We start from the raw sequence: 7,132 nt of genomic DNA on the forward strand, positions 1-7,132 counted from the left end.
GTGTTTGGCTTTTGTTTTTGGTCAAGTTATAAAAAAATACAGAAATTTAAACAACGTAAAAGCTTACAAAGTTGCCTTTTCCTTTAATTCATGTACAAATGACTTAATCCTTGTTTTCTATTTTATTTTTACCTTTATTTAAATAAATGAGAGGCTTAAGAAATTCAATGTTATAATGAGAAATTACCCTTTCCTTTCTATAACACAAGTGGAATTAGATTCTATATTTTCAAATAGTTGTTGCAAGTGTGGATGCAATCACCCATAGAATTAGGGATTTTTTTTTTTATCAATGTAGAATTTACATTTTTTTTTTTTTTTTTTTGATCAGTAAAGGCAGAGCAGAATCCATATATATTCATTTTGGAGAATTACAATGTATACATTTATGCATGAGAAAGGATCATAAACTTGATGTATGCGATTGAAACCATTCCCTGGATTTTTTTGGAAGAGAATATAATTTCAAGAAAAAGCAAAAAACTCTATACATTATCTTCATTCATTCCAAAAAACTATCATAGTTTATGGCAACGAAGATCAAAATTATCTTTCAAATATAAGTTTTAGCAGAGGTTTTTTAAACAACAGGTTTAGCAGAGATTATCTGAAATATCTTATAGACAAAAAACACTTAAAAAACCAGAAGCCAGCTATAGGCTTTGAAATGTCAACAAACATAACTAGAAAAATAAAACCTATCTTTCAGTTTTCCTCAAGAGGCTTGGCAGGGGAAGTTGGGGTTCTGCCTCTTCCTCGGCCTCTGCACAGAGGCTGGCCTCGATCGCGACCAGACCCACGACCCAATCCTCTGCCACCTCCTCTCCTACCCCGTTCAGCTCGGGGTTCCTCTTCTTCAACTTTTGGTGGCAGAAATCCATTTAACCTTTCTAATTCGTGGAGTTCCTCCTCCCTGCCCAGATCCATGCCAGCAAATGCTCTGTGATTGTCCAGGTCCTTGCCTTTTAGGTCTAACAGAAAGGGATAATACTTAATTAGCGTTGATTTTACAATAAAGAAAACCTAGAAAACAAAATTAACCGTTAACTCAGATAGTTTGCTGTTAGATTTAGTAAGTTTCATATTTAGGAACAAACAGAAACATAACCAAAATTGAATAAGACACTTATTACCCTGGGAAAACCTCCTAGGAGGAAAAACCCAGCCAGAAAAGATCTTCAGATCTGATTATGGATTATGAATAATATTTTGATTACAATACTTATCTCAATTCACCCTTAGGGCTAATGACATCTTCAATTTTCAGTGGTCTCAGATTTGCCTCTTAACCAGTTTCAGATTTGCCTTTTATTGCACCAACCAACAACCAAAGATTTGACCTTGAATAGCAGATGGGTGAAATGTATGTCTTCAGCTGATGACTGTGACCAACTTCAGAACAACAGGTCCTTCAACTGTCAGATCGCATGATGAAGAGCACTCCCCTAACAACACAGATAACAATGGAGAGAAGCTAGTGGAGTTCCCACTTTGTTGAAGATATTCGCCTTTGCATGAATTTCACACCTCTTACTTGTAGACAAAATTCGCTCTTTGTGTGTATGCTTATATGTTTGAATGCTTCATTCATTCCTTTATTTATATGCACTTTAGCCTCTAATTAGGTCGGCTTCCTTAATTTGAATTGGCGCCCTTTTTATTGTTTAAGTGTGAGTGGCGTGTTGAATTATAGGGCAGGCCCTAGAGCACGCCACCCTTGTGCTAGAGGTGAGAAAGGACCCAACCCTACACGTTACCTTATGGGAGAAAGGGACCAACCCTTTGGGCGGATCCCAATGTCACCTAAGGCAATTGGAATCCGCCCCTCCTACCTAATTACAATCAACACTCACTCTTAATTAGGGAGGAGAAAACATAATCAGAATATCATAATCTTCCATCTTGCACACAAGCAAACAATGGATTACATAATCAGAATATTGTAGTCTTCCATCTTGCACACAAGCATATAATGGAATTACATAATATAATCTTCCAGCTCACACACAAGCATAGACTAAATCCACCTTACATTGCTCGCAGAGGGCGGAGAGGATCTTTTCTACCATCTTACATTGCCCACAGAGGATGGTAACAATTACTCTTCTCCCTGAGACGATTACACTACCACTTTACATTGCCTGCAGAGGGTGGTTGATACAACACAATGTGTCACTGAGGTTGAGACTCCCTCTCAACCAGGGTTTCATTTTCCACAATACCGAGTCTGTCTCTGAAGTACACAAACTTCACTTTGGACAGAGGCTTGGTAAGAATATTTGCAACCTGTTCATCAGTGCTGACATATTTCAGTTGAATGGTGCCTCTTTGCACCATATCTCGAATGAAGTGATAATGAGTTTCCACATGTTTTGACCTGTCATGAAGCACTGGATTGACAAACATCTTGATACAACTCTGATTATCACAATGAATAACTGTAGGTTCCCAAGGTTGTCCAAACAACCCAACAAGAAGCTTACGAAGCCACACTACTTCTCTAGAAGCAACACTTGCTGCAATATACTCAACTTCAGCAGTACTTAGTGCAACTGAAAATTGTTTTCTGCAAGCCTAAGAGATCACTGTAGATCCTAAGTTAAAACAAATTCCTGAGGTGCTTTTCCTGTCCTTGGACACTTCTTGCCCAATCTGCATGTGAGTAACCTTCCAAGATTATTGGAGTCCTGAGTGGATACTTCAGCCCATAACCAACTGTACCTCGCAAGTATCTCAGAATGTGTTTGACATCAACAAGATGAACATGCTTAGGCATGCTCATGAATTGGTTGAGGGCATTCACTGCATAACATATATCTGGTATAGTGTTAACTAGATACATCAATGATCCAACCAACTGGCTGTACTCTGATGGATCTGCAAAATTAGAGTTAGCTGCAGAAACACTCAACTTCTTTAAGTTAGATTCCATAGGAGTAGACATAGGTTTACAATCCATCATTCTAAATCTTTTCAAAATATCAATAGTATACTTTCTTTGACTTAGAAAAATTTCGTTAGATCTTTGCATACTTTTAGACCTAGAAAATAATGCATTAGACCTAAATCCTTCATTTCAAATTCCGAAGCTAAATCTTTCTTACATTTAATAATAAGCTCATCTTTACCAGTAAGAAATAAATCATTCACATATAGAACCAGAATTAACATTTCATCATTAGATACCTTAAGGTAGATGTTAAAGTCAACATCATTCTTATAAAACCCTAAACTTAACAAGTATTTATCAATTCTTTCATACCAAGCACGAGGGGCTTGTTTGAGGCCATAGAAAACTTTCTTCAATCTGCACACATGAGTATCTCTTTCATAAATCTCATAACCCTCAGGTTATTCAATATAGACTTCTTCCTCAATGACATCATTAACGAAAGTAGTCTTAACATCCATTTGATGCAACTTCCAACCTTTAGCTGCAACAATAGCTATTATAGTTCTAATAGAAGTATATCTAGCAACAAGAGCAAATGTTTCTTCATAATCTATGCCTTCCTTTTGAGAAAAACCACGAGCTACAAATCTAGCTTTATATTTTTCAATACTACCATCAACATTATGTTTAATTTTAAATAACCATTTAGAGGAAACACCAGATTCACCTTTGGGTCTAGGCACTATGTCCCAGACATCATTTTTGATGATTGACTAATATTCTTTATCCATAGCTAGCTTCCAAGCATGATGGTTCAAGGCTTCTTCAATATTGCATGACTCAAACTCAACGAGACTGCTCATTAATGCAACATAGTTGGAGAATACTAGAGGTCTCTTGGTTTCTTTGAAAGTGCCATTGGGAGCTGCAAATCTTTCAGCTTCTTGAATGGTGTTTCTTACCCAAAGTGGCCTCTTTTTGCTAACAACAATGTCACTAGGTATATCAGTGGGATTCATAGGCTCAGGTGGATCATTATGCTCTTCTTGAGGTGGAGGCTCAACAGACTCCCTTTGAATCTCAGGGTTAGTATCAACATTCATATCTTGATTGTCATTAACTTCATCAATGACAAGAGAACCTTTTGATTTCTTAAAGACAATATCTTCTTCAAAAGTAACATCCCTACTTACCTCAACATACATTTGACTTGGAATGTAGATCCTGAAGGCCTTGGAGGATTCACTGTATCCAACTAGCATGCCTTTCTTTCCGAAAGGCTCCAACTTGGTTCGCTTTTCCTTGGGCACATGAACATATACACGACTTCCAAAAATTCTTAAGTGACTGATGTCAGGTTTGGATCCTATGAAGGCTTCTTCAGGAGTCATATTCTTTAGAATATGGTGAGGACATCTATTCTGAATATATATTGCTATTCTAGAAGCCTCAACTCATAGAAAAGTCTGCAAATCTTGATCATGAATCATAGCCTTTGCAACCTCAACAATTGTTCTATTCTTCCTTTCAACAACTCCATTTTGTTGAGCATTGTATGAAACATAGAACTCCCTCTTAATTCCTATCTCAACACAAAAATCATGAAAGCTACCAGAGGTATACTCACCTCCATTATCATATCTTAAACATTTAATTCTTTTACCAAAGGTGTTTTCAGCTAATGCCTTAAACTCTTTAAATCTACTTGAGACTTCATCGGATTCTTTAGATTTCAAGAAGTAGATCCAAGTTTTCCTAGAGAAATTATCTTATGAAGATTACATAATAAAGAAATCCACTAGGAGATGCTATAGACATAGGACCACATAAATCAGAGTGAACAAGTTTTAGTTTCTCTTTAGCTCTACTTTCTTTTTTTATGAAAATGACTTTTAACATTTTTATCTATTGCACAACCTTTGCATGTATCATCATGAATTTGATTGAGTTTAGGCATACCTTTGACTAAATTTCCAAGGGAGGGAAGTGCTTGAAAGTGTAAGTGTCCAAGTCTTCTATGCCATAGCTCACAGGATTCAGGAGCCTCATTAATGAGGGCTTGAACAGGGTTAACAGAGAGCTTATATAAACTATCATATCTATTTCCAATTACACGAGTAGATTTAAAACTAGATTTCTTAGGCCAAGCAAGTACTTTAACCTCAAAAAATGCAACTTGATAACCTTAATCTTCTAGAGCAGAAATGGAAATTAAATTTCTTTTAATTCCAGGGACAAATAAGATGTCACTAAGGTGAAGTGAAATACCAGAATCTAAATTCAGAGAAGTAGTGCCAGAACCTCTTACTGAATATTTAGCATCATCACCAATTACTACATGTAGACTGGTGTTTTTCTCTACTAAGTCTGAAATATGCTCACGATAGCCTGAGATGTGTCTGGAAGCACCGCTGTCAATCAACCATGTGTTACAGTCTGTGGGAATGCTGCTTGACAGGGCAGAAATGAATAAGAATTCCTCATTTAGATTTGAGACTTCATTTAGGTTGGCTTCTCTTTGCGGAGGTCCATTCTGACATTCTTTAGCATAGTGACCAAATTTGTCACATCTAAAGCATCAAACACGAGAGAGATCTCTTGGCTTCTTCCAAGAATTCTGAGCATTTGATAATTTGAAATCTCTATTTCTCTTAGGATTATTCTTCTTCCAATGGCCACCTTTCTTGCATTGGGCAGCAAGTACATGCTGATCATTCATTTGAGAACTTTTGAGTTTTCTTCTTGTGATAAGATGAGACTCTTCATGAATGCAATCATTCTTAGGATGATCAAAAGTAGGTAATTCAATTCTTCCACTTATGGTTTGAATGAAAGAGTCCCATGAGTCTAGTAGACCATCTAGAGCAATCATGACAATATCTTTGTCTTCCATGTTATGTCCAATTGTACCTAGTTGATTCTTTAGTTCTGAAATCCTCATGAAATAAGACATGGTAGATTCTTCTTTTGACATTTTGATATTAAGTAATTGATGCCTTAAGGTAATTGCTTTACTGAGATTGTTGATTTCATAAGTACCTTGAAGATGGCTGAGTATTTCCCTTGCTGTAGTGAATGAGGAAATGGAGGTGACCAGGTGATCTTTGACTAAATCAATGATGAGTTTTCTGGCTTTGACAACATTCCTTTTGAATTGTTTTAGCTCAGCTGCATCTGTAGGTTCAATCAACTTTTCTTCATCTATAAATTGAAGAAGTTCTTCTTTTAGGGCAATACAGATGCAGACCTTCCATACAACAAAGTTGAGGTTCCCATTGAGCCTATCTTCAACTTTCAACCCCATTGACCTGACTGAAAATGAAACAACAAATTGGAAGTAGCAGACTACTGAAATTTGAAGGTTAATCTAACCTAGAGCTCTAATACCATGTTGAGACATGGACCATCTAGGAATCGAACCTAGGACCTTCCATATACTGTTGGAGTTCTCTACCACTGAGCTATTGACCCCTCTTGGACCCGTCCATCATCGGTCCGGGTGTGGCTTATTTCCAACACCAACACCCCCCCTTAATCCACACATCTCGTGTGCTTGGGGCTCCTAGCATGGACCTAGCTCTGATACTATGTTGATTTTACACCTTTAGATTAATAAAGAAAACTCAGAAAACAAAATTAACCTTTAACTCAGATAGTTTGCTATTAGATTTAGTAAGTTTCAGATCTAGGAACAAACAAAAACATAACCAAAATTGAATAAGACACTTATTACCCTGGGAAAACCTCCTAGGAGGAAAAAATCAACTAGAAAAGATACTCAGATCTGATTATGGATTATGAATAATATTCTGATTACAATACTTATCTCTGTTCACCCTTAGGGCTAATGGCATCTTCAATTTTCAGTGGTCTCAGATCTGCCTCTTAACCAATTTCGGATCTGCCTTTTATTGCACCAACCAGCAACCAAAGATTTGACCTTGAATAGCAGATGGGTGAAAGGTATGTCTCAGCTGATGATTGTGACCAACTTCAGAACAACAGGTCCTTCAACTGTCAGATCACATGATGAAGAGCACTCCCCTAACAGCAGAGATAACAATGGAGAGAAGCTAGTGGAGTTCACACTTTGTTGAAGATATTCGCCTTTGCATGAATTTCGCACCTCTTACTTGTAGACAAAATTTGCTCTTTGTATGTATGTTTATATGTTTGAATGCTTCATTCATTCCTTTATTTATACACACTTTACCCTCTAATTAGGTCGGCTTCCTTAAT

Source organism: Cryptomeria japonica, chromosome 6, assembly GCF_030272615.1.
Source record: "Cryptomeria japonica chromosome 6, Sugi_1.0, whole genome shotgun sequence".
NCBI lineage: Eukaryota > Viridiplantae > Streptophyta > Pinopsida > Cupressales > Cupressaceae > Cryptomeria > Cryptomeria japonica.